The sequence below is a fragment of the Pipistrellus kuhlii genome, unplaced genomic scaffold (assembly GCF_014108245.1).
Source record: "Pipistrellus kuhlii isolate mPipKuh1 unplaced genomic scaffold, mPipKuh1.p scaffold_m20_p_18, whole genome shotgun sequence".
In the NCBI taxonomy this organism is placed as follows: Eukaryota; Metazoa; Chordata; class Mammalia; order Chiroptera; family Vespertilionidae; genus Pipistrellus; species Pipistrellus kuhlii.
Genome location: NW_023425493.1, coordinates 13,470,624 through 13,498,449, shown reverse-complemented (window position 1 = coordinate 13,498,449; position 27,826 = coordinate 13,470,624). Strand labels below are relative to the sequence as shown.

Genomic DNA, 27,826 nt, shown 5'->3' with positions numbered 1-27,826 from the left:
ATCTTTTAACCTTAATTCTGTTTTGCTCAAACGTTGAAGAGATAAGTAGCTTGCATTTTTGGGCCAGACCAGACGAGGCTCCACTATCAGATGTGACTGCTGTGTGACCCTGGGTGAGATACAGAGCTACTCCAATGCCTCACTTTCCTTATCTAGGAAATGGGGATAATGACAGCGGGGTGCAAAGTGCTTCCCACACTTCCTGGACCACACAGTAAGGCACTCCCTAATTTTCTTGGGAAACCCAGCAAGTCCACATTGAAGCTATCCGGCTGTTTCCTTGGAAGTTTGAGAAACGGATTTTCTTTCTCTTCACCCTTCCCCTTTCCCTCCCTTTTGGCGTCTTCTCTGCTTCCTAGAATTCTGGAAATTGTCAAATGCTCAAAAAAGACAGTCGCCTACACACTTACACATGATGGGTATAGTAGATCTTGCTTTTTGGTTTCTCCATACTCTTCCTCAAGAGGCCCAGAGTTTTTGTGACTGTGGGACAGTGAAGTAATCCGGGAGAGTATCTTGTGACAATGACTTCAAGGATCCTTTTCAGTCTAAGAAAGGTTGCGAGGACTGGGCTTTGAGTCCTGGTTGATCCCTAAGGCATGTTTCAAGTAAATGCAAAGGACCACAGAAACGTAGGCAATACATTCTACGGCGACAGTAACCAAGGCTTTCTTAGGCTGGAATACTCCTCAGTCATCCAATCAGTCACCAGCAGGGCAAGGCCTACCGCCCTGGGTCCCTCTCCTGGCTCCGTGCTTTTCCCATCCAACCGGCTGCGGGCCATTAACTCCACCTCCGAAAGTGCTCAGGAAGTTGCCTCCCCTGGCAGGGTGGGGCGAGTTTGTGGCTTGGAAAGAACCGGGAAAAAACGACCTATCCAACCCCTGGCGCGAAGAAACGGCTTTTGCGATTCCAGGAGAGGGGTGTGTGTGCGGGATGAGGTGGGTGGATTCAGACAGCAGGTCCAGTGCCCCCAGGTGCCGGGTGTCCCGGAGAGAGAACTCGGTGAAGGCACCTATCATCTATCTCCCGGTCTGTCCCCAGTGCAGGGGCTGCAGGGTCACGTCCTGCTCGGAGGGCTTCCCGCTGTAGGACGGACTGTGCTGCCTCTAGGCCCGATCGGCCAAGTCGCCGCCGCGGTCCTGCCCCTGCGGTTTCCCGAGGTCTCGGTGGGATCTTCCCGTTTTCCCGCGAGGTGGGGTCGGCTACGGTGGCTCTTCCTTCGCCACCCCCTGCGTCTCTCCAGGGAGTTTAATCCCGTCCCCACCTTGACAAACATTCCCCCCCATTCCCCCCAACCTGCCACGTTAAAAGTGCGCGCCCGCTCCGGGGCCTGCGGAAGGCGCCCGGGCCGCCCGGCATTCCTGGGATTCCAGCGCCGTGACGTCCCCGGGGACCGCGCGCCTCCGCTCCCGCGCCCGCCGCGCGCCCCCTGCGCGCGCCCGCCCTCCCGCCCCGCCGCGCGCCCCCGTCCCGCCGCGCCCGTTCCCTGCGCGCGCGCCCGCCCGCCCTCCCGGCCGCATTCCTCCCGCCCGGCCGCGCGCCGCCCCGCGCTCCCTCCGCCTCCCTCCGCCTCCCTCCCGGCCCCCAGCGCCGCCGAGCCGGCCCGGGGGTGGGGGAACCGCGGCCGCCGGCGCCTGCTCCGTCCCCTCCCACTCGCACGGCCCCTTCCTCCCTCCTCTCCTCTCCTCTCCCGGCGGCTCGCGTTTCCTGCCACTCGGGCTCTCCGGCCCTTCAAAGTTCTGCCCAACTTTTCCCTCGCGGGCGGGCGCTGCTGGCACGGGGCAGGTTGCTGCGCTCCGGCTCGCCCTGCTGCTGCCAGCTCTCCCGGCTCTGGTCCTCGGGGAGCCGCGGACACTAAGTGGCCTCTGGCGGTCCTTCCCCATCCTCCCCGGCCTGCTGGCTTCGCCCCGATCCCCCCTCCCGCGGGCCGGACGCCCCGGGCTTCGGGGGCTCTCCAGGGCTCGGGCTCCGTGCGCCCTTGCGCGCACTCGGGCGCCCGGATCGCGGCGGAACCCTCCTCCCTCCCCTTTCGCCTCCTCCGGCTCCTTCCCTCCGTCCCTCCTCCGCCGGCCCCTGGAACCCTTTCCCGGGGGAATTGGGGCTCCGCCGCGGCCGTGGAGGGACAGCCTCTCCGCGCGGGACTCCGGGGCTCCGGCCGGGCCATGTAAGCGCAGGTAAGCGCCGTCTGGGGCGCGGGAGTCGGGCCGGAGGTTGGGGGGGCGCCTGGCGGTGGACTTGGGCAAAGGCTGGCAAAACGTTGACTTGGGATCGGTGGCGGCTCCGGGCGCGGACGAGGCTGCGGGGGCGCGGGGGGGCCCGGGCCGCGGGAGTTGGCTGTTGCGGGGGGAGCCGTCCCCTGCGAGGCGCACAGCTTGTCTGGGGAGTGAAGGGGGAAGGAAGGTGAGAGCCGTCTGGAGGAGAGCTTGTGGCTAAACCCACACAAGCCCCCGTCCTCCTCATATTCTCCTGCTTTTTTGGGGGGCGGCGGGGGGGCATGAGACTGGGCCTCGAAAGGGCAGCTGGCGATGCCCAGGGGCTGGGGACAGGAGGATGGAAGACAAGGACATGGCTATCGCTTCAGCGGAGACGGACAGGCGTCCTCCCGACCTACCCTTCTCTGCCCCGTAGGAGGACAGGATCTTCTGGTGAGGGAGAGGAGTCTCCCTGCCATCCCACTAGGCCCCGCCATGCCACCCAACTCCTAGGCTCCTTGGACCCTGCTTGGGTGGTCAGGCCGGCTCCTAGGGGAAACCGGTGACCACAGAATTTCAGAATGGGTCTCCGCCTCAAACTTTCAAACCTCCGTGTGTGAATTAACTTCTCAGGGTGGTGGTGGTAATACACTCTCTCCCTGGCCTGACTCCTACCTCTGGGTTTTGAATACTTTGTACGTGGGTTTCCCCCCACCTTTTTGAAGGAGTAGAGAGGTAGCTTTGCCCCCTACCTTCACCCCCAGCCCTCCTACACTTGAAGGGGATTGTGGGGTTTTCAGGAACTGGCTGGCTGTGGCGGGCTCTTCAGGAAGGTGAGGAATCTCTAGAGTGCAGGCTGCATGTATGGGTTACAGGGTTTCCACCCATGTGCGAATTTCTTAAAATACATGGGTTCATTCATTCATTCAACACACCTAGCATTGAACATCTGCTCTGTGCTAGGAACCAGGGACCCAAAGATGCTGTAAGGAGATCTCAGTGCAGCCCCTGGAGGCAGCCCCCAGGCCAGTGAGCAATCGCAATCACAGGGTTGCGAGCATTGCCAGGGAAAGCTTGGTCCTGGGGGTGAGGTTGGCTCACTCACCTGGAGGAAATGGGTGCGAAGGGATAGCCATCGAAAAAACATGTGCAAAGAGGTCATACCTGTGCAGAGGCCGGAGGGGGCTTACAGCCAAGTGTTGCATGGACAACATTATTTTTTTTATTATTATTATTTTTTTAATGTATCAGAAATTAAACTGGTAGCATGTTACCTACTTCTGGGAGTCAGATATCTCACAGCCTCCTTTTGGCCTTTTGGACACACCTGCATGCCTGAGGCTGTTTCTCCGGGGAGGGGAGCAGGAGGGGAGCAGCGGTGGTGGGACCCTCTAAATTTTAATTGGCGCTAATTGGCCCATGGGTGGGGGGGGGAAAGGGGGTGTCATTAAGAATGGTATCGATTCTCTTTTTAAGAGCAGTTTGACTGCCACAGGTGATCATGCTGCCAGGCGTCTTCAAACTACGGCCCGCGGGCCACATGCGGCCCGCAGAGGAGTCTGATCCGGCCCGCCAGGTTTTTTGGGCAGTGAGCGCAGCCGAGGTGTTACAGTAGGAATTAGTAGTACATATAGTCCGGCCCTCCAGCTCTCTGAGGGACCGTGATCTGGCCCCCACTTTAAAAAGTTTGAGGACCCCTGCATCTTTTGGTGATGGGGTTAAACGTGTGTGTCAAAAAAAAAAAAAATAATAATAATAAAATGCATGGCCTTTGTGCCTGGGCCCTGACCAGAACGGTGCTCTTTCCCCAGATCTGAATGCCGGCCCTGCTGTGCAGGGGGCGCTTACGTATGCGTCTCTGTGTTTGTTACGTATGCTCTCCTTTAAAAAGTCATCAGTGCTCCAGCACGGTGGTGAAGACCACTTTTCCCTCCCCTGAAACTTTGTCAACACCGCTGGCGGGTGGTGGTGGCCTTGATGGCCCGGGACTCAGCCGCGCGCTCCCGCCTGGAAAAGGTCCTGCCGGAGCAGCGCATTCTCCGCGTGGTTTGCCTTTCCAGGGGCCTCTTCACCGGGCTGGAGTGGCGGGCGGTGTAGTATTTATTACTCCTCGCGGCCGCGTCCCCGCTGAGGTGGCAGAGGGCCAGCTGCCCGTGACCTCAGGCCAGCACATGGGAGCGGGAAGAGCACCCTGACTTCCCACGATTGGGGGTGTTTATCCAAGCGCCCTCCACTCACCTCTCATCTCAGGAGCGGCTCTCCGAAGGCAGAGGGCCTGCAGGAGGGGGGTGGCCGGAGAGCAGCTCCCTCTCCCCAGGCACCGTCCCAGTTTCTCCTGCTGGCTCAAACACAGCCGTTAGTGACACCGCAGTTATTCGGGTTTGCGCACACTGTGTGGCATGGACAGCTGTGGTGGGAAGAACAGTTAGTCTTTTTTCAATGTGGAAGAATTTTAAAGAATTCAGAGAAAATTCAGAATTTTTTTTAGGTGAGTTCTTACTGTACTGAACGGCAGAGGGGATGGGGTGGGGGTGGGGGGGGGGACAAGGTTCAAGAAGTATGGCGATTTTTTCCCTAGTGCTTTCTAGCCTTATTAAGCGCTTAGGTTTTTGTTTTTGTGTTTTTTTTTCTTAAAATGGGAAGCAAACATAAGCCCTTTGATTGCCCATTGTAGCCAACCCGAGTTTTACATTCTTGTCCTTGTTCCTCTCCTAGCCTGCATTTGAACTTCTTTACATAGTCATCAAGCCTGTGTGTGTGTGTGTTTTAAAAAATATATATTTTATCGATTTTTTATAGGGAGGAAGGGAGAGGGATAGAGAGTTAGAAACATTGATGAGAGAGAAACATCGATCAACCCCCACTGGGTATGTGCCCAAAACCAAGGTACATGCCCTTGACCGGAATCGAACCCAGGACCCTTCAGTCGCAGGCCAACGCTCCATCCACTGAGCCAAACCGGTTTCAGCGTTTTTTCTGAACTCACTCTAAGCCTCGGAACAGGCACTTTGTTAGAGATAAGACAGGGGAAAAGAGATAAGATGAGCTACTTAATTAGCCCATTAAGTTATTGCTGCTTGCACTGATTAAGGAGAACACGGGAAGACAAACACGTTTTGGTAAAAAAAAGGAGGTTAAGAATAATGTCTAAAGGAAGACCGTGATCCCTCCTCATGACTTAGTTTACCTTTCCCGTGTCTGAGCCCCATGCAGGGCTTATGGCACGGCCCAGGGGGGCGGCGGCCAGTTTTGCAGCTTTCCCGGCCATCCGTGTGCAGGGTCAGGAAGCCAGGAGTAGGAGTATAGCGAGGTGTGCGTTCCAGCCCTGCCATCTTTTCAGCTGCGTGATGTTGGAAGGTCTTCGCAGCCTGTTCGGAATCTCAAATTCAATCTCCACCTCTTTTCTTCTACATGACGGGGCCAGTGGTGTCTAACTTGGCAGAATCTCGGTGGGGAGTTCGGTGTAATGCTATACGGCCCCCTCCTCACACGTGCCTCACCCAGAGTAGGTGTTGGGTCGAGGATGGCTATTTATATGTTCCAGGAGTTCCATGTGGCCATGAATGTGCTCTTTGTGTCGCTTTTTCCCCCAGCAGCCCGAACTCACATGCGTGCCAACATACACATAAAGCTTTGTCTTTGACTTCTTTTTTTTTTTGGTCTGTTGGCCCAACGCAAATGTGTGAGCTGGCAGCTGCCACGCAGCCCCTCCTGAGAGAGGAGGTTGACATTTGCAAGACCAGGCAGTAGGGAAGGGTGAGGAAGGAGGAAAGTTCCTTGGAGAAGGGCTGAGAAAAGGGTCCTTTTTTTCTGTGTGCTAATTACTACAACAGGGTCCAGGACTAGTTTAAGGGACCTGACATTGTTTAAAAAATGTTTTTAAGATTTATTTTAGAGGGGAAGGGAGAGAGAGAGAGAGAGAGAGAGAGAGAGAGAGAGAGAGAGAGAGAGAGAGATGGAGGGAGAGGGAGAGGGAGAGGGAGAGAGGGAAACATCAATGATGAAAGAGAATCATTGATCAGTTGCCTCTTGCATGCCCCCTACAGGGGATCCAGCCCCCAACCCACCCATGTGCCCTGACCTCCTGATTCATCGGTCGATAATGCTCAACCACTGAGCCACACTGGCTAGGCAGGATCCTGGTATTTCTGATGTTGAAATCCTGTGAATGAAAGAATGTTCCGATAAATAAATAAGCCCGCCTTCAGCAAGAAGGCAAAAAACTTCCCAAAGGAATGTCTTTGCAACCTGACTTCCTTCTTTGAAGCACAAATACAGAGTCAACTTCAGCGCCTCTCCTGGAATGCCAGGCCTCAGGTTGCTTGAGATGTTGCCTTTCATCTGAGAAGCCTCAAGTATTTGACAAACATTAGCTCCTTGATCTTCATATCATCCCTCCCAGGAGGAGGGAAGGTTAGAAGAAAGAACAGCTCAGAACACATCAGCAGGGCAGGTGTGTAGCATGTGTTCTTGAAGCAGAGTGGATTGCCATAGCCTAGAACCGGGTAACCTGCATGTAGTTTGCTTGCAGGCCAGGAGGATGGGGGTGGGAGGGGGTAGATGGGGAGGGTGGGGAAAGCCCAGGTAAAGAGCAGAGCTGGCTGGGATTTCCACAATGGGAAGGGAGAGGAAGTCCATGCTGCCCAGACCAGCCATGCCTTTGCCATACATTGCAGGCATGCTGATTAGGACAATAAATAACCTCCGAATTATTTATAATTGTGAATGAAAGGATGTGATGCCATACTTATGGATAAGAGTTCCCGTCGCTGAAGATAAAAGGTAACGGGGGCTCTCAGTGCCTTTCTGTGGCTTAGGGGTGGTTATGCGCCTGAGTCAGATTATAAATGGCATATGAACATTGCTTTAATTTCCTTTCCCTTTTTCCTGTGGGTTCTATATTCCTTGGCTTGGTTTTTGTCCTGCTCTCCTCCCGTCAAGCTTTTGTTTGTCTCGCTACATGGTCCTTGCTATCGGGGGAAAAAAAACACACACACAAAAAAACCCAACATAGTGTGGCCATTCTTAGGTCAACCTTGTGTGTAAAATTTGATACGTGGCCGATTTAGCGTAGTTCCTTAGGGGACTTAATTAGGCTTATAATTGGCTTGACCCAGAGGCCTATGGCATATCCTGTAACGGTAGGCGGCCACCCCATACATGCTGGTCAACGGGGAGGTGTCTGGGAGAAAAGGAGAGAGGGCCCCATGGCATCCTCTCAGAAGCAGAATATCCTCTTCACGTCGGTGATGTTTGAGATTTCAGTAGTGAATTATACTCCTAAACTTGGAAGGTTTTTAAAAAAATATATATATTTTATTGATTTTTTACAGAGAGGAAGAGAGAGAGCCAGAGAGCCAGAAACATTGATGAGAGAGAAACATCGACCAGCTGCCTCCTGCACACTCCCCACAGGGGATGTGCCCGCAGCCAATGTACATGCCCTTGACCAGAATCGAATCAAATCGAACCCAGGACCTTTCAGTCTGCAGACTGACGCTCTATCCACTGAGCCAAACCGGTTTTGGCAAAATAAATTCACAAGTTTTGCTGGGTGGGCCATTGGACCTCATTTGCCTCCCAAGTTTTGTTTTTTTGTTAGCTCTCAGTGGGGAAAAAATCACTCATTGTTAAAAATTAGCAGAAGTTGCCGAAGCCGGTTTTGCTCAGTGGTAGAGCGTCAGTCTGCGGACTGAAAGGTCCCAGGTTCGATTCCGGTGAAGGGCATGTACATTGGTTGCGGGCACATCCCCGGTAGGGGGTGTGCAAGAGGCAGCTGGTCAATGTTTCTCTCTCATTGACGTTTCTAGCTCTCTCTCTTTCTCTCTGTAAAAAATCAATAAAATATATTTAAAAAAAAATTAGCAGAAGTCCCTAATGCTTCCTTTTGCACACAACCTATCCTTGACTAACACTTCATTTCCTCAAGTCTTTGGAAATTTCACCTTCTGGAAGATCTTTCTTTCACACTCCATTCCCCTGGAGTAGTCAGGGCCTTAGCTAAGGCAACAGATCTCAAAGGCCAGTGTGCTTTGGAATCACCTGGAAGGCTTGCTAAAGCTCAGAGGGCCGCTCCCCACACCCATGCCAGCTCTGATTCAGCCCAGGTCTCGGGTGGGGCCCGAGAATTTGGGGCTCAGGGGTGCTAGTACCCCTGGTCCTTGACCAGCTGCACGTGGAGAATCCCGGAGCTGAGGAACCCACCCCTGTCCCCAGGCTTGGTAGGTAGTCACTTAAGTTTCACAGCATTGGTGTGACCGGTTCTGTTCCTGGTTGTGTTAGGGCTCTGGAGGGGCCCGGAGTCACTTAATGAGTACGTATGGGTATGCCTACTCAAGCCTGTGGAGATCCTGAATTAGAGGTTTCCATTTTGGTGGAACGGCTTGGCTGTCATCTCCAATCCAGACCTGGCTCCAGACAGTTTGGTTTGTCTGGTAACTTCCATCCATCTGGGTATGCCACTTACGTGAACTCACCAGTTTCTTGCCACAGAATCTGCTGCTTCTGTATTCGTCAGGACTCTGTCATCTGTTGAATTAGCTGCTGAAGCCAGGCCCTTTGAATTCTCTTCCTGTCACTCTTTCTTTGCACCTCCCCCACCCCCCCAACCTCTACCCTCAGACACCACTAACAAACACTTAGGTCCTTTAAGTTTTTGTCTCTAAAATACCTTTAATTTGCTCCCATCTCTCCACCCCCCTCTGCCTCTTGGGATGGTTCAAGAGTTTCAAAGGCAGTGTTTTGTATAGTCTTTATCTACTTTTTCAAAGAGTTATTTAAAAAAAAAACAAAAAATCACCACAAATCTGTTTTTTATGTTATTTAGATTCCTTGTTTACTTCTTTTTACCTGTATGATAAAGTAAAAAGACTACCTTCCCATTCTTATCTGCTCCCCTCTCTCCCTCCTCCCACTCCCCTCTCCTCATTAATACTTTTTGGTGCTTAATTCACCCTCTCCTTGGTTACCTACCTTCCCACCCTGACTCCCCTCTCCCCCTTGCTGGCCATTCCGCCAAAGGTCCACCTTCTGACCACCAGTTAGCATTCCTTTCGTTAGAGTCTCATAGCACCTTGCACTTACCTGTGTTGGTAAGTTTTCTCTTGCCCTGTTATATGCTTGCCTCCCTGTCTCCTTTGGTAAGTAAGTTGTAAGTGTCTCTACAGCAGCCGTGTTTCACTTGGTTCAGAATCGGAATCGCCACTCTAGACGGATGGAGGAGGTTGGTTTGCAGTAGCCGTGTCTTAAGGTCACTGATGCTCACTCTATCCCAGTGTTCCCAGCATGTTAAACGATTTTATTAAATCACTCAACAACCCTGCCAAGAAAGTACTATGATTATCACTCTCTTGCAGAGAGTGAAATGGAGTTCATTTTTTAAAAGTGTTTGTAGATCAGTGGAGGAATGCATTTCTGAAACGCTGTCCTGAGGGTCTAGACTAGGGGTGTCGAACTCAATCAGAGAAGGGGCCAAAATCTAAAATCCAGCCTAAATCGCGGGCCGAATGGTTTACTGAACAGTCATAAACTGTCATTGTGATGGAAACACAGCGGAGTGCAGTGATGACAGCGCGGTGCGGGCCACATTGCAAGGCCTGGCGGGACGGATTTGGCCCGCGGGCCTTGTGTTTGACACATGTGCTCTAGAGCCCAGCCTGGTTTGGAATTTCGTATGGATTCGGTATCATAGGAGGTGCAGTGCTCTCTGAAAATTACATCATGGTCATGACTATATTGATTTTTTAAAATGTAAACAGATAGCATTGCTATTTACTGTACACATGTTATTTACTGTATACATATTCCCTTGAGGAGATGAGCTGCATCCCTAATTGGTACTCTGATTCTTCATGTTGTTTTGCTTTACTTGGATACTTCCCTGACTTTTCAAACCTGGGAAAACTTGCAGATCCAGGGAGCATGACGACCATAGGAGAATTCATAAGGAGGGACATTTGGAGTTGAGGCATGGAACAGAATTGTTTTATTGCAGAAATATTCAGTCTTTGAATTCTGAGTGACCAGTGTTTAAATGAGAGAGAGAGAGAGACAGACAGACAGACAGACACCCTTCATGACACCGTCCCCGTAGACTTGCCCGTAGAGGGCTCTTCACCATCTAGAACCATAACAAGCAGCACGGATTGATCATCAATGATCATTCATGTTATCCCCCGAATCTCAAGGTGGGCCCTCCCCATTTTGTAGTTCTCCAGTAGAAGGCCGTCGGGCGGATTTCCTGGCCGTGACTGTGAATTGGGTGTGAATCACGTGTGCCCATGATCCATACTTCAACTCGGTCTGTAAGGTTCTGTGTAGATTTATGTCCCACGATTTCCCAGGCTCTGCCACGCTGCAGCTGTTTCCTGAACAGACCCGGTCGTGTCCCACCTCTGCGTGTGCCCTCTCCTCGCCTGGGGATCCTGACACTCAGCATTGCCCTGCAGAGCGGCCGGGAGGCCCGCTGTAAGGCCAGCTCTCCCGGTGGGTGCCGTCCCTGACCTCGCTCCACGGTCAGGCCCTTCTGCCCTTGGCATTTCACCCTCTGTGCTCGGTATCCTGGCCGACCTGCCGCAGGCCTCTCCTTAGCCTGTCAGCCACCCGGAGCTGCCACCCGTCTCCCTCCCTAGCCCGCGTCCCTTTTCTGCTGAGGGTCCCCTGAAGCTGTCCATTCCAGCCTGTCTCCTCCGGGCCCCAGGAATGCCTCCGAGGCTGACTTCTCTTCCTTGACAGTCCTTCAGGGAAGCCAGCTATCTCAGCATCTTTTATCTGTTCTGTCACCTACCCCACTGCTCTCTCCTGTCCCAGGGCTGCCTGCGCGGACACCAGACCACCCCGTACATTACAGAGCCTTGTTTTAAACAGTCTCCTGTTTGAAATCTGTACTGCCACTTTATGTTATTATTATTGCTTTTTTTTAGGAAGCTTGATTTTTATTTTATTTTATTTTTTCAGAGAGAGGAAGAGAGAGAGAGAGTTAGAAATGTCAGTAATGAGAGAATCATTAATCGGCTGCCTCCTGCCAATATCTCAATATCTGCCTCCTACTGGGGATCCAGCCTGAAACCTGGGCATGTGCCCTGACTGGTAATTACACCGCAACCTCCTGGTTCCTAGGTCCACACTCAACCCCTGAGCTCCTTTATGTTATTCAGAGATGCATATGTCTGTAGTAAATGCTGTAAGGAAATGCCAGATAGATAAACACCAGGCACAGGGGGGAGGCGTGGAGGAGGGAAAGACGGAGATGCGGTATTTTATCTCCTAAGCTGGGTGGTGGGGACACGCGTGTGTACGATATTCCCCCCTAAGTCTCTCCAGGGTGGAAACCCTTTCATTCTCGGAACACACCCCATTGCCGGCGGTTAAACGCAGACCCCCCCAGCGGAGCAGTCAGGGCTCTGCACGCACAGCCCCTGCTCCCACCAACCCCTCTCCTGGCCTCTGCCGGCTCCCTGCCCCCCTGCTCCACGCATCTCCCACGGCTGAAACCTGTGGTTCTGACTCAGGCTGTTGTTAGTGTCCCTTTCCCCTGGAGTTCTCTTTCACGTCTGCTCACATAATCTCCTCTTTTGTTCCTGAATTGTCTAGTGTGATTTTTATGTCTTCTTGGGTATGGTTGTCGGACCTTTCTTTTTGTCATCAGGGAGCCGTCGTTGCCACCCGATCCGTCTTTGTGTTGGTACTTTGCATTCTTTACATACACTTCACATTGCGTTAGGATTGTTTGTGCACCTGTCTCCCTGAAGTTGTAAGCGCTTCCGGGATGTGTTTTATGATTTATTTACCTTTGAGTTCTTGGCACCTGCTGCCAGGTAAGTGCTCAATAAGTGGGGATTGTTGGGTAGTAAATGTAAGATTAATTTGTTTTTAATTAATTTGTTTTTAATTTAAGTGATTTAAAAAATATGTATTGATTGAATGCCGAAACTGGTTTGGCTCAGTGGTAGAGCGTCGGTCTGTGGACTGAAAGGTCCCAGGTTCGATTCCGGTGAAGGGCATGTACCTTGGTTGCGGGCACATCCCCGGTAGGGGGTGTGCAAGAGGCAGCTGGTCGATGTTTCTCTCTCATCGACGTTTCTAGCTCTCTATCCCTCTCCCTTCCTCTCTGTAAAAAAATCAATAAAATATATTTAAAAATATGTATTGATTGATGAGGTGGGGGGGAGGAGAGAGAGAGAGATTTGTTGTTCCACTTATTTATGCATTCATTGGCTGATTCTTATATGTGCACAGACCAGGGATCAAATCGGCGATCTTGGCGTATGGGGATGATGCTCTAACCAACTGAGCTATCTGGCTAGGGCTCAAGTCATATAAAAAAAAAAAAAATATATATATATATATATATTTTTTTTTTTTTTATATATTGATTTTTAGAGAGAGGAAGGGAGAGGGATGGAGAGATAGAAACATCCCCCTACTTAAGATGGAGACTGCCATCTGGGCATGTGCCCTGACCGGGAATGGAACTGTGACTCTTGGTTCCTGGGTTGAGGTTCAACCACTGAGCCACACCAGCCGGGCTCAGGCAATTTTGTTAAGGTGTGTCCAACAAAACGTCAACTCACATGGAAGGGAATGTCTCAATATCTGAAATGTAGACTGTACACGGAGTGGATTTACCAGATGGATTTTTCTAATCCAAACCCATGATTGGTTTCAGAAATGATTTCTTCCACCTTTCCGGTTTAACGTATGGCTTTGGCGATGGTTTGGCACTGGCGGGGGTGGGGAGGTGGGGAGGAGGGTGGTTTTGCCACCACCGTGGAGGGTGTGGTGGTTTCCGGAGCGCTGTCCGGGCTGTGTGAGCCCAGGTGGGGAGGTGGACCTGGGCGTGGAAGGGTGGCTTCTGCCCTCTGCACTGCTTGCTCCCGGATGGAGAGGCCGAACGTCCGTGTGGCTGAGCGGCAGCACAGTTTATTCGTGTGGCAGACGTGTCCCCCTCCAGATATAATAACCGTGATATAATCTAATAACCGTGATGAAGGGGGGTCCTGCTGTTACCAGGCTCAGTGGTAGCAGCTCAAGCCAGCAGTTAGGTTTCCTTCAAGACCCCAGCAGACGGCGTTTGCTTCTGCCGCTGGGATCCGATGGTCTGCGTGGTCTGTGTGAAGTCTATTTTTCGTAATGCATGTTGTAAAATGTGCCGAAGATGATGAAGGCACACACTTTTTACTTATTTTTTTAAATTTTTTTAGACACACACAAGTCTCCGAGTTGTCATTTGACAAACCGGGCTGGCTGTTAAGAGTCCCTGTGTTTAAATGCGTGGGTTATACTAACTAACATTCTGGGAGAGGGTGCTTTTTAAAAAAAAATCTGTTCGTGTTAAAAAGGGCGCAGAGATTCTTTTATTCTAAAGTCGAGAATTTGTTATGGGATATTATATAATTATGAGGTTTATGGGGGGGTGGGGGAAAAGTGTGACTGACGTGAAAAGAATGAAAACTCCAAAATAATGAAATGACAACCTACCCGTGTTAATGATATTCTTTGGAAAATTACTGTTTACTTAAGAGGCATCTAAAAATAAAGGCTAGAAAGGACGATTTGTGCCGTGCTTCTGCTGAGCAGCTGTGTCGGTGGCTTTCAAAACGAGGCTTCGTCTCCCAGCAGCAGGTTAGGTACAAGCGTGTATTCCACGTCCCTTCAGCCTGTGAATGCCTCTAGGTGTTTTAGCTTTCCCTGTGAATAGGAAGGGATACTAAGTTATTTAAGGAAATTGCTTCCTTCCTTCCTTCTTCTCTCCTTCCTCCTCCCTTCTTTCTCCCCCCCAACCCCCCTTTAATAGACTAGAGGCCCAGTGCACGAAATTTGTGCATTTGAGGAGGGGTTCCCTGAGCCTGGCCTGCTCCCTCTCACAGTCCGAGAGCCCTCGGGGTTGTCTGAGTGTGGGGAGCGGGCCTAAGCCAGCAGTCGGACATCCTCAGCGCTGCCGCTGCTACGCTTGTTCTGAGCCCGGCTTGTGGCTGAGGGGCGCTCCCGCTGTGGGAGAGAACTGACCACCAGGGGGCAGTTCCCGCGTTGAGCATCTGCCCCTTGGTGGTCAGTGCGTGTCATAGCTACCAGTCATTCTGCCATTTGGTTGATTTGCCTATTAGCCCTTTACTATATAGGGTTGTCTTCATTTGGAGGATTCTGATAGGCAAACTGCTATATCTGTATTCAAAATTGGTACTAGGGATAGAAAGAGGAGAACGGCACAGTGCACCTCGTACCAGGCAGAGCACTCAGAGCAAAGGTGCGTAAAGGTGTCCCTTTCCATGGAACAATCAGGGCGGTTCCCCTGTCACTGGATTCTCCATTTGCATGATTATCTTTTTCATCTTTTTCATTTGTGGGCTGATAAAATGGTGAGCACAGCAATCTGAAATCTGTGTAACTAGTATGTGAGTGTATTACAGACTCCAAGAAATCTTGCAGGGAACCAAAGCCTGTGAAAATCGGCTCATTTTAGTAAGGACCTCTTTTTTCTTTTCTTTTCTTTTTTTTTTTTTTTAAACTTTATGGAATACAAGGGACACTCACAGCATATAGACACTTTCTAGAAAAAGCTTGGTTTAGAAGGTTCCTGTATTAGAGACTTTAAATATTTAAAGTCTTCATTAGCATATCAGGCTAACTTAAAAAAATTTTTTTTATTAACTGGACTTTTTTGGAGGAGGGTAGCACAGAACAAGAATAAATTTAAAATTCCCAAAAGCCAATTTTCAGGGAAAGTGTTAGAGACAGTAAACATGTCGTCTAACTTCATCCTATATAATAAAAGGCTAATATGCAAATTTGCTGTGATGCACTGTGACCACCAGCTCCACGCAGGAGCTGCCCCCTGGTGGTCAGTGCACTCCTACAGGGGGTGCGCAGCTTAGCCAGAAGCCTGGCTCATGGCTGGTGAGTGCAGCAGCAGCAGCAGCAGCGGTGGCAGGAGTGCTAAGGATGTCCAGGCCTAAGCCCTCAGTCGGACACCCCATGAGGGCTCCCAGACTGCAAGAGGGCGCATGCTGGGCTGAGGGACTCCTTCCTACCCTCCTGCCCCAGTGCATGAATATCGTGCACCGGGCCTCTAGTGTATTCATAATACAGTGAAGAATAATGTCCATATTAAATTTGAGGCACTACAGAAACTTCATCCTTCAAAGAAAGACCCAGCTATATTCAGTAGCCCGTCTTAATTGAGGTCAGACGCTGTGGTTAATACATACAGGACGGAAAATCCTTGGTTCTCCAAGATCTGGCCATCAGCCCTCCTCTCCCCTCACTTGTAAGACTGCCAAGGCGAGAGCAGGCAGGGCAAGGAGGTATAGATCATGGAGGGCTTCGGACAGGGCATTGCAACGATGCTCTTCGCAGCGGCCACTGTGGACGTTGTTTTGGGTAACGGCATCGGACACAGGCATGGCGACGGCAGCACGGACAGTTTTCCCCCCAGCCTCTCCGTTTTCCCAGGCGGACCGGCTCAGTGTTTCCTTCACCATTTCCCCTACTCCCACTCCTGACCTTTGACTCAGCAGAGCTTCGTGTCTGGGAACCTTTTCCCCTCCACAACCATGTATACGCACAGCAGTCTTAGGAAAGCGATGCCATTTTTATCGATAGCTTTATTCTTGAGAAATATAAATGTGAAACGGGTTATTCACTGAAGTCTGGCAGGCAGTAAATGGAGGAAGTGGAATCTGACGGTCTGTATTAAGTATATTTATTTTGAGTACTGACCCCAATATTTATATGGAGCTCAAGTTCTTTATTTTATTTATTTTATTTTATTTTATTTTATTTTATTTTATTTTATTTTATTTTATTTTATTGATTTTTTACAGAGAGGAAGGGAGAGGGATAGAAAGTTAGGAACATCGGTCAGCTGCCTCCTGCACACCCCGCCCTTGGAGATGTGCCCACAACCAAGGTACATGCCCTTATCCGGAATCGAACCCGGGACCCCTCAGTCCGCAGGCCGACGCTCTATCCACTGAGCCAAATCAGTTAGGGCAAGGACAACACTATTATAGATGGTTATCCAACTATTCCTGGGAGCTCTGGTCGCCGAGCGGTGCCTCACGGGATGAGGGTACAGGATAGAGAGGCGGTTAGAGAGTGTTACTGGTGATGGTGAGAAGCAAGCCTGATGATGACACCTTAGATGACCAGCAGCGAGAGACTAATATTAGCGGGCATGTACCCACCACTTCCCATGGGCAAGTACTTTGTCAAGCACTTTAAGTGGATTAGCTTTCTGATCCTTGCAACAACCCTGTGAAGTAAGCACTTCTGTAGGATTGTTTTATAGATGAGAAAATGAAGGCTTAGGAAGGCCGTGGCAGGCGTGAGATCCTACAACTAGTAAATACTCGTTTACTGTGTAACACCATTGGCATGCAAACCCACATCAGCGATGGTGCCGAGAGTCAGGTCTGGGCATCACTGCCTCTCGGAGGTGAAAGGGAAAGCAGAGCTGGGCCCCCTCACCAGCAGTCCTTGCATTCATTCGGTGTCTGTGGAGGGTGTGTATTCCTCTCCCCAGCACTGCGCATACCATCATTGAAGTAGGGAATACTGGTACAGGACAATCATTGATGTTCCTAAGGATGATCTCAAATTACCAAAAGATGATGAAGTTGCAGTTATATAGATGATGTGTTACAGAACTGGACACTTGAAACATGTTATTGTTAACCAGTGTTATCCCCAATAAGTTTAATTTAAAAGAACATCGACTGTATATGAGAAAATAAAATAAAGTGAGATTATACTTGATATAGTACTTCATTTACTAATCCAAAATTGCTTAACTTAGATATTTATCAGACATTGATTTTAGAGACTTTAAGTGCACTTCAGGTTGCTTTTTTTTTTTTTTTAATATTTTTTATTGATTTTGTACAGAGAGAAAGGGAGAGAGAGAGTTAGAAACATCGATGAGAGAGTCATCGATCAGCTGCCTCTTGCACACCCCCTACTGGGGATAAGCCCGCAACCAAGGTACATGCCCTTGACTGGAATCGAACCCGGGACCCTTCAGTCCCCAAGCCGATGCTCTATCCATTGAGCCAAACCAGTTTCGGCCAGGTTGCTTTTTTGTTGTTGTTGTTAATCCTCCTCTGAGGATCTTTGGTCAGTGGATTTTTTTTTTTTAATCTTCACCTGAAGGTATTTTTTCCTGTTGACTTCAGAGAGTGGAAGGGGTGGAAGAGAGAGAAATACATTGATGGGAGATAGTCACATCGATTGGTTGCCTCCTGCAAGTGCCCTGACCATCGCTGGGGGAACAAACCTGCAACTCAGGTACGTGCCCTTGGCTGGAATTGAACCTGTGATCCTTCCGTGCTTGGGCCAGTGCAACCACTGAGCAACACTGGCCAGGGCACAGGTTGCTTTTTGGCAGAGACCTTGATGTATTTCATGGCAAGTTCAGATTTTGTTAATTCAAGCATTAGATCATTCTATCCCCTCAGGATACTCAACAGTACTTTAATAAAATTGGTAAAAGTCGACCTACAAATCTGTTTCTAGCAGTTTACATTTTTTTCCATATTTTTAAATCTTTGTAGACATTTTCATAATTGTAGCTTCATATACTTCACATATGTGCATGTTTTTCGTACTCATTGTCTTAATAATAATATTTTAGTATATTTAGTATATTTGCATATAATTGATATTGTATAAATCCCTTTGTTATTTTTTTATTATTGAAAATACATACCTTTGCATTTCTTGCTATCCCATAGATGATAATGATAATCTTCCCATTAATAATTGTTGATTTTATTTTAGGATAAATTTCCATGAGTGAGATAGCTTATTCAGATGAATATTTTTATCATATCTTGTATCATAGGATTTTAAGCATAAGTCATAAAGATAAATTCAGAAGTCACACAACCTCATTTTTAGGCAGCTATACTCTGTCAGATCTTGCTTTGTGACTAGGAAGTCAATTATTACAGCAAATAACTATGGCTTTTGTTCTTTTTACAGTTCCTTCCCTTGTAGTCTGCCAAGAGGATTGATGAGCCATAGATTCATACATTCAGAAGCTGAATACCGACACTTGAACTAGGTTCACTTTTGGCGTAAGTGTTTGCTAACCCTTACATCATTTAGAGCCGAATAAAGAGTATTGGGTAGAATTATTTCAGTTATGAATATGATATGTATAGAATTATTGAAACATTTATAAAAAGGTAGTATTTTAGTTGGAATTAAAGAAATATATGAGTAAATACTTCATTGGCAAAAATAAGTAATTATAAATTATTACATCATTCTAAGTTAATTGCTTACCTCATTTTATATATATTAGTGGCCTGGTGCATGAATTTATACACCAGTGGGGTCTCTCGGCTTGGCCTGTGGGATCAAGACAAAACTGGCTCTCCGACATCCCCTGAAGGGTCCCAGATTGCATGTGGGTGCAGGTCAGGCCAAGTGAGAGGTGGGGAAGGTTGGCAAGCTGGGGAGGGGCTGGGGGAGGATTCTAGGACTTGTCTGGCCCATCTTACTCAATCCTGATTGGCTGGACCCCAGCAGCAAGCTAACCTGCCGGTCAGAGTGCCTGCCCCCTGGTGCTCAGTGCACATCATAGCAAGTGGTTGAGCAGCCTTAGCATATATCTATTACATATTATGCTTTGATTGGTTGAATGGCCGACCAGTCAAATGGACACTTAGCATATTAAGCTTTTATTATATAGGATGTCATTGCTATCTGCCTATTATGCTACTTTTTCACTATGCGTTTTCTTATATCAGCTACTCTATTACTTGCTGTATTTTGATAACTGTTGTATTAGTTTTTGCTTTGATAACACAAAAGTTCCCATATCTTAGTAGCTTACAACAATAAACATTTATTTATTTTTTGTCTATGTCATATACTTCTGTGGATGGGCTGTCGTTCTTAGTGGCTTGATTGGACTCGGTTTAGCTCACATGGCTTCTCATTTGGGAATCCAGGTTAAAGGGCAGCCCTACCTGGGTCTTGATATTCTGATGGCTGATGGCAGGAATGTGGTGAGAAGCATGAATCTCATTTAGCTGCTTCATGAAGGTGGCAAGCATGCTGTCTGGTCACATCTCATTGGTCAAAGTCCATTACCTGGCCAAGCCAAAAATCACCGAGTCGGAGACCTACACTCACCCCATAGAATTCCCAGGCCAGTCCCAGGGACATGGATGGGTTATATGACAGGAAGGGTTGGGATAATCCCACCTTTGATGCCATCACTGACTTAACTCTTCCCTTCTGCTTTGGTAGTTGGATTGCTTCTAATTTTAACACGTATAAATAGCATTGCTCTCAACGTTGTTGAGCAAATTACATGTATTTACTTGGAGAGTATTTCTGGGGATATGGTTTCCAAAGTTGGCTTTCTGGGTCAAAGGGCATGAATTGCTGGTGGATCTTATTACAGATGGCCAGATTGCTCTCCCGAAAGACTGTTGGTTTATAGTACCGTCATTAATATTTAAGTATACAGCCTACCGCATATCCTCCTGGCGCCGGGTTTTACCACTTTCGTTTTGTTAGTTTCATCGTTTGCAGCTTAATTTTCGTCGTGAATGATGATGGTATTCTAAAATGAAAACTATCAGAACAAATTATATTGTTGTTTGTCTATGAGTGAATAAAACCATTTTCTTTTGTTGTTTCCGAAAGTCATTATAAAATGATTCGTTTTTACCCTTTCTTTGTTTCCTTGGCCCCCTATTTTTCTCAGTATGCTGTTTCCTAAATAGATTGTTATCCAGACTCTAAGACAAAAACAATGAAAAAAAGTAAAAATAAAGCTTGACTTGAGGTTTTGTAATTTTTATCTGAATGAAATCCTAAATTTTTACTGTAGACCTGGATAAGTGACTGAACCCATTCAGATTGCTGAATTTTGTTGCATGTTTTCAAGCCTTAGGAAAGGGGATTTATTTATTGTCCTCTTGCCTAACATTTAATGGCTTTAATTTCATGGTTTTCAGATTCACCTATGGCTATATGGTTTATATAGCAGAAAAGATCAACTGAAACTTAAGAACCAGTCTTTCCTACAGTTTCCCCCCTCCAACCGTAAACTAAAACTTTTTATTACCAACTGTATCCTCTCATGGGCTTACTTTACAAACTGTCATGCTGCCTGCTGCTACGGTTGTCTTTGGCCTCTGCTTAGAAAGAGTGGAATCTAGACATTCCCATAAGGATCCCTGGTTTTGTTTCCTCGTGTGAGGCTTTGAGACCTCACAGTGAAGGCAAAATCACTTGCGAGGGAGATAAGAGAAATCTTCAGGCCTGGAGGCAGAATGGGGTGGAGTGGTGTGTGTGTGTGTGTGTGTGTGTGTGTGTGTGTGTGTGTGTGTGTTGGCAGGGGAAGTGGTGCTGGCCTTTGGGAATGACAGTTGGATTTTGCAAGTACCGTCGGAGTGCAAATGCCTCCCACCTCATTTAGCGGAGGAATGCCAAAAATCCTCGGAACTGAGAAATCCACTCTGTGTTTTGTGAAACAGACTGGTAAGAGCTTGTAAGAAATATTACAGCTCAGTGGGAAGCAAGTCCAACTGTGCGAGAAGCAAGTCAGCGCATGAACCAGACATCAGTGTGTGAACTAGAGTTTATCTGAACAGTAGTTGCCGATGGCAGAATGTTTAAGAGGTGTGTTTAGAGTGTTCACAGTGTGACTGGGAAGACTCCTCTTAGTGTTGAGGAGTTATGAATTTGGATCCATTTACCAGGAATGTCTTTGGTTTTTTTGCTCCTGAAGCGGTTTCTTATCTCAATTTAAATGTCATTTTGTATAAGTCTTCGTAGAATTTGTTGCAGATTTTAATTATTTTTTGGACCACGAGGACCCATTGTTTATGAAGTTGGGGAAAACTGGATTCTGAGGCTCCAAGTAAGTGAGAATGAGGATGCTTTCTGTGAACATAGAAGAAAGCAAGTAAGTTCGGAACAGGAGCTTCTGGAATGCAGGGCAATAAAGACGATGCTTGTTCATACCCAGTTGTTACATATCTAGGATGAATTTGTAAAAAGGAGGTTACTACTGAGCTCTTCTCAAAGGTTGTCATGTGCATTGTAAATGTTTCTTGAACTGCTAATAGTTTAAAGACAAAAGAGGTGCTTATCCCTGTGGTGTGTTTCACTTCACTGATTTTTTTTTTATTAAATATATTTTATTGATTTTTTACAGAGCGGAAGAGAGAGGGATAGAGAGCTAGAAACATCGATGAGAGTCATCGATCAGCTGCCTGTTGCAGCTGCCTCTTGATCAGAACCCCCCCCCCCCCACTGGGATGTGCCCACAACCAGGGTACATACCCTTCAGTCCGCAGGCCGACGCTCTATCCACTGGGCCAAACCGGTTTTGGCTCACTTCACTGATTTCTGTATGTTGGGGGAGTTGAGGCAAGGGTGTAACATGTATGTGTGTGTGACTTTTAGGTCTGGGGTGGATGCTCCCAAATATGGGACCTTGTCCAGTGTTGCCCCAAATCAGACAGTGTTACCTGGTCTACTCTCTGGACTTTTTCATTTCTTTTCCATTTTTTTTTTTTCCTGGCCTGTAAATTGGCCTACCTGTAGAGTCACTTATATAGTGCTGTGGTCTGAATGTGCCCCACCCCAAATTCAGATGTTGAGATCCTAATCCCCAGGGGTGAGGGTATTAGGAAGGGGATGTGTGCGCGCTTGCGCACCTGTGAGTGATTTGAGAGGTGATGAGGGCTTGAGGGTGGAGCCCTTGGGAATGGGATTAGTGCTTTTATAAAAGAGACCCTAGCCCCGCAGAACCCCCTGGCCCCATCTGCTATGTGAGGGCATAACTAGAAGTCTGCAACCCAGAAAAGGGTCCTCACCCGTGTTGGAACCCTGCTCTTGGACTTGCAGCCACCAGAACTGTCAGCAGTACGTTTATGCTGTTTATCCACTGCCCAGACTGTGGCGTTTCGTTACAGCACGTATTCCAAGTACCATATGGAATGAGATGCGGAGCTTAGCCCACTGGGTCACTGTCTGGCAGAACGTGATTGTGGTCTAGGACTACTGGACTCTTGTAACCTGTGTCCGTCTGGCTCTTTCACTAACATGGACTCTTAAATGCAACCAACAGCTTTGTAGATATCGGACAGGTTTGTGATACTGTAATGAGTACGTGTCGGTAGACGTCCATGAGTTGTTGGGGCTGTTTATAGGGAGGGCAGGGGTAACGCCTGCTCACTCCCCTCAGGCCTCCTGGCTGCAGGTCCCCCAGGGACGCCTCTGTTTGGCTGGTGTGCTCGGCTGTCAGACACAAGTGCCTTTTGGGGGTAGCCATCTTGTAAGGGACCCATCACCTTCTCTCCTTGCTGCTTTGATCACCTTGGCTTCATCAACACATACTTTGATGGTGATTAGGTGCCCATAATATAGAGATTAGGATCTCTCATTCTTGGGCAGCGGAGTGGGGGGGGGGAGGTGTGAAGAGAACAAGTTTTAAAAACCACCAGACTGGCCAAAAACAGTTTGGCTCAGTGGACAGAGCTTTGGCCTGCAAAGGTCCCAGGTTTGATTCCGGTCAAGGGCATGTACCTTGGTTGTGAGCACATCCCAGTAGGGGGTGTGCAGGAGGCAGCTGATCAATATTTCTCTCTCATTGATGTTTCTAACTCTCTATCCCTCTCCCTTCCTCTCTGTAAAAAAATCAATACTATATATATATATATCCCCATCAGACTGCATTTGGCTGGCATACTGTAAACTTGGCTTAACTATGTACCCCAGCTGCCTTTTAGATTTTTCTACCTGATTGGTTGTGTTTGGCGAGGTGTTCTATGCTCCTGTGAAATCCAGTCTGTCTTTTAGCTATATGACTGTTTGGAATCCTGGATGTACCTTCCGGAAGGAAATATTGTTCTACTGATAGGATTTTTTTGGTTAATAAAAAGGAATGCTAAAAAAAAAAAAAGGAAAAAAAGAAAAGAAAAGAAAAAGTTAAACATGTAATTAATGTTTGCAGACTCCCTGAATAGGTAGCCCAAAGAGCAATGCATGCAGTAGACTAAGCCTCATTTTATTCCAACAGGCAGGATGGCTCAGTTCCCTGCATTCAGAATTTTTGAGGACTACATTGGTTTGCCCAGACAAGAGTCCATTGGGTTGAGAATGCACTGAGTCCCCTTGACAATTAGGCTTCTCCTTGGTAAGATTGCTCAGTTGGGACTCGTCTCTCCTGGTTGAACTCCTCAGACCAAGTTCCTTCAAAGGCAAAGCAAGAGACGGGACCCGATATGCAGACAGAAGCTTCTGTCCGCACCCAGACAGAAGCTCTGGGAATTCTGAGGCATCTGGTCTGATTCTTACGTTTGGGCGAGAACTTTCCTCTCTCTCCTGAAGGCATAGCTTTTCTGCTCCTCCGCAGTAGGGAGTGGCCTTTCCCTACTTACATCATTTGCTCTGTGTACTACGTCATCACTTTCTCTTATTTATTTATTTATTTTTATTTTTAATTAATTTTATTTTTAAAATTTTTATTGTTGAGAGTATTACAGATGTCCCCCTTTTTCCACCGCATTGCCCCTCTCAACTTGGTTCCTGCCCCTCCCCCAGGCCTTCACCACCCTATCGTGTGTGCCCATAGGTAATGCATATATGCATCTAAGACCTTTGGTTAATCTCTTCCCGCCCCATCCCCCCTTCCTCAGTCTGTTCCATGTTTCCATGCCTCTGGTTCCATTTGTTCATTAGATTCCTTGTTTGTTTATTTTGATTTGTAGATTTAATTGTAGGTGGATATGTATTTGTTGCCATTTTATTGTTCATATTTTTTATCTTTTCTTCAATACCCTTCAACAGTTTAAAAGCTATAATACTTAATTGATTTTTTTTTTTTTTTTTAAGAGAGAGAGAGGAAGAGAAAGCCAATGAGAGAGAGAAATGTTGATGTGAGAGATCGAGCCCACAACCCAGGCATGTGCCCTGGCCAGGAATCTTACTGGCATCCGGCGACCTTTCGGTGCGTGGCACACCCAGCCCACTGAGCCACACTGGCCAGGTGCGTTCTTTTCTTCTTTCCTACTTTTTCTCCCTTTTCTATCAACTATCTTTCCCCCCACACACATCTCAGGCTTAAAGGGGGGGAAAAAAAAAAACAACCCAAAAAAACCACACTTCAAAAATCTCTGGATTTTCAAATGTTTTCCCCGTAATCATGGCCCTTCTTCTCTGCTGTGTCTGGGCCAGTCAACACTGGACTGTAATCTTGGTTTCCTTTCATTGCTATGTTTTGTTTCTGGGAGTGGTGTTCAAAGAACTTCTCTACTGGAGTTTTCTCTTTCTCTCTCTCTCTCTCTCTCTCTCTCTCTCTCTCTCTTTCTCTCTCTCTCTCTCTCTCTCTCTCTATATATATATATATATATATATATGTATGTATGTATGTATGTATGTATGTATGTATATAGTTTTTCTTGTAGTGTCTGGGGATCTGGAGTCCTTACTAGGCAGATTCTAAAGGTAATCTCCTATAGTGCATATTTCACCGGTGAATAAGTGCATTCAAACGATCCTTTCCCAGGCGGTATTACTCTCTGACCTAGGACACCAAACAGTGACTTCTTCGAATGGCATTTGGTGTGTGTACACTGACTCTGGCTTGGTTTTAATCGCTTTGATCACACCTCTGTCTGAAAAAGCAGCTCCCCGTTAAAAAGGCAGCCCCGTGACGAAGTGGCTCCAGCCTGCCACGGGAGAGTCCCTCAGGCCGTGTAAGATGAGACCGCGCCGGGCACAGGTGCAGTGGGCCAGGTCCGCGCGCTGCATTTCTGCAAACTCTCCAGCCATCCCCCGTCGTCCCCCGTGTGGCCCGGTGGAGAGGGCACTCCTGCGGAATTTCGGAAACTTGAGCCGGACTTCTGCCGCTAATTAGCAATTTTGGGGTTTTGGCAAGGCGCCCTCAGCCACTCGTGACTCAGTTTCCTTGTCTTCTCCGCGAGTTAGTCGGTCTAGCAGAATGTGATGTTTTAGGCCCGTCGCTCCACACGTCCCTGAAAATCCAGTCGCTCTGCAGCAGTTTCTGCTCCAGCTCTGTGGTCGCATCGGTGGTCAGGCAAAGAAGGAGACCTTCTGAGCTGTTGCTCTTCTCAGAAGAAACTACTAGTTGCCTGGTTTATTTTTGTCCAGGAAAAGATTCAAGTAGCACAGTTACATATTCAGTGAAGGGAAAAAAAAAAAATTCTCTCAGCGACCGTTCATTTCATTTGAAGGACTCCATGGCATGCACCCCTGGTCTGTCCTATGGGGGGTGGGGGGGTGGGGGGGTAATGGGGCTGTCCTGTAGGCAGTATATTTGCTACAGCTCTTATGTAAGTCAATATTAATTTTGCGTGGATATATTTTCAGAGCTTCACCCTGCTCGCTGAGGTCACGTCAGACAGTATTAGATGTTGGCCTGCCCCAGGCTGGGAATCCTTGGGGTGAGAAGACGGGAGGAATGTGGCAGAAGTTCCTCAGGGCTGTGCGAGAGGATATTCATATCCTGCCGCCTGTCTGTTGCCCTCTGCAAAACATTACCTTTTATGACGGTGCCGACATAACGTCCACGTCTCCCCCCAGAGATTTGGGCCGGCGTGGCTGTGACGGTGCAGGTCTTGAAAGCGGGAGGCGTTGCTGTCTGGGGTGTGTGTGCCCCCTTGGCTTGTCCTGAGCTGCGATTTGTATCCTCAGGGGCGTTGCAACATCCTCTCTGGGGAATTTAGGTTTCCCGACATCCTCCACCGCAGACTTCTTCCTAGCGTACGCACATTACATGGATATTTTGGGGAATTCCATAACTTATTTCAAAATAATTGGAGGTGCTTAGGGGTGTTTCAAAGAAAGCAGGACGTGATGGAGAAGAGAGGTGAGAGAAGATGGGGAGGTGGGTCAGCGAAAAAATAACTTCCAAAGTCCATATTGTCCTTTTTTTAAAAATCCTATTATATTTTGAGTCCTTTCATATTTTTAAAAGCACGCTTTATGTTTCTTATGTAAGTTATTGGATTTTAATTTAACCAAAGGTCTTTTTTTTTTAAATTACTCATACACACACACACACACACACACACACACACACAGTTTGTTTTCATTGACACAAATCGCCATTCTTTCCCTTTTTACTGCCTTGAAACGTGTAGTGCTTTCACTTCTAGGCTGTTATCATGGGTTGGCTCCGAAAGTTTGTCAATCAGTTAGCCCCAAACCAAGAATTGATTTTCCTGTAGAAAGATGTTCCAATTGGTGCTTGAGTTCTGAGCTGCGAGATTCCCAGCTGCTTGCTCAACAGCGGGGTCCTGAGGCTCCTGGTCAGACCCTGCGGGAGGGAGGGCCTCAGGCTTTGTGGCTGAGGCCGAGCTCCTAGGACCAGGGCCTCGAGGATGCTGCTGGGCTCTTTCCCAGAAACCGCCTGCAGGTCCCCGCGGTCACCCCCTGAGTCAGTTAAAGCAATTAGTCTGGTTCATTCTTGGTTAGGAGCGATGACCAGTAAGGGATGCTTAAGGCAAATGGGAAGATAGGCGAGGAGGAGGTGGGCAGTCTCATATGAGAGGTTGACCTTTGAACACAAGATCCAAGGTCACTCTGCTTCTAGAAAGATGGGTCATGCCTGTCCCCGATCCCTTACTGTAAGGATCCCCCGAGGATTAATAGCTCATTTGCCTTCTGTAAGCTCTTAATCTCCGCATACCTCTGATTGAGTCTTAAAAGTCAGAATAATTTTCAGTATTTGGTATGTAGTCCACTTCTGCTCACCCTTGCAATAAAAAACACACACACAATAATAATCTTGCGTTGATGTTTCCCTGCTTCTTACCAGGCATAGTGGCTGCATTTTAAATGGAATGGATAGAACCTGCAACTTTACTACATTTTAAATGCGAAATTGTACATGAAATCATTAAAAATATGGTGGCATTTACTTTCACAATTGGGTTTCTTTGTTTACTATAATAGTAAAGTTTTTACAGCTTTCTTGCTAGTTTTTTTTTTTTTTTTCCCCCCCTGGTTGTCTTCACTTATACTTTTCCAGTCCTTCAGTTAAAATCGCCCAGAATCTTGCTACTCTGGCTGAGTGGAGCATCATCCTCACACCAAAAGGCGGTAGTCAGGACACATACCTAAGCTGTGGGCTCAATCCCTGGTTGGGGAACGTATAGGATCTCTGTCTCTGTCTCTGTCTCTCTCTCAAGTCAGTAAGCCTATCCTTGGGTGAGGATAAAAAAAGAAAAATAAAATAGCCTGAGTCTGCTAACTGCTCTCTCTAGGCAACCCCCTCCATTTCGCACCGTTTGTGTTTTGGACTCAAAGAATGTTAACTTTGCCCCCCCCCCCCCCCCCCCCCCCAAATGCTGGTTTAAGCCAAACGCAGTTAGGAAAGCGAGCTTGTTTCAGAACCCAATGTAAACATCCATTGCATGTGTGTCCTTTGGTTCCATTTTCCTGGTCTGGATGTTTATATTCTGCCCGTTCCTTTTCTGAACATAGATAACTATTTGAGTCTGCTGAATGAGCTAACTGTTGGTCAGTCACGTGGCAAGTTATCTTTCTTGAAAAGGGGCTGCCGGTTTAGTCAACAGTTTGCCTTGGTAGCGATGGAACCAGGTCCCCACATGGGCCGTTCGGTATCTTATTAGAGCTGC

General features: G+C 47.9%; 1 protein-coding gene across 1 annotated transcript in view; it reads left to right on the top strand.

Moving 5' to 3' along the window:
* The first annotated feature begins 1,563 nt into the window (after positions 1-1,563).
* The window catches only part of PTPN14 (protein tyrosine phosphatase non-receptor type 14), a 137,812-nt gene continuing 111,549 nt past the window's right edge, over positions 1,564-27,826 (top strand). The window contains exons 1-2 of the mRNA XM_036441842.2: positions 1,564-2,177; positions 18,174-18,268. The gene's annotated coding sequence lies outside the window, so the exon portion shown is untranslated. The remainder of the gene's footprint in view (positions 2,178-18,173; positions 18,269-27,826) is intronic.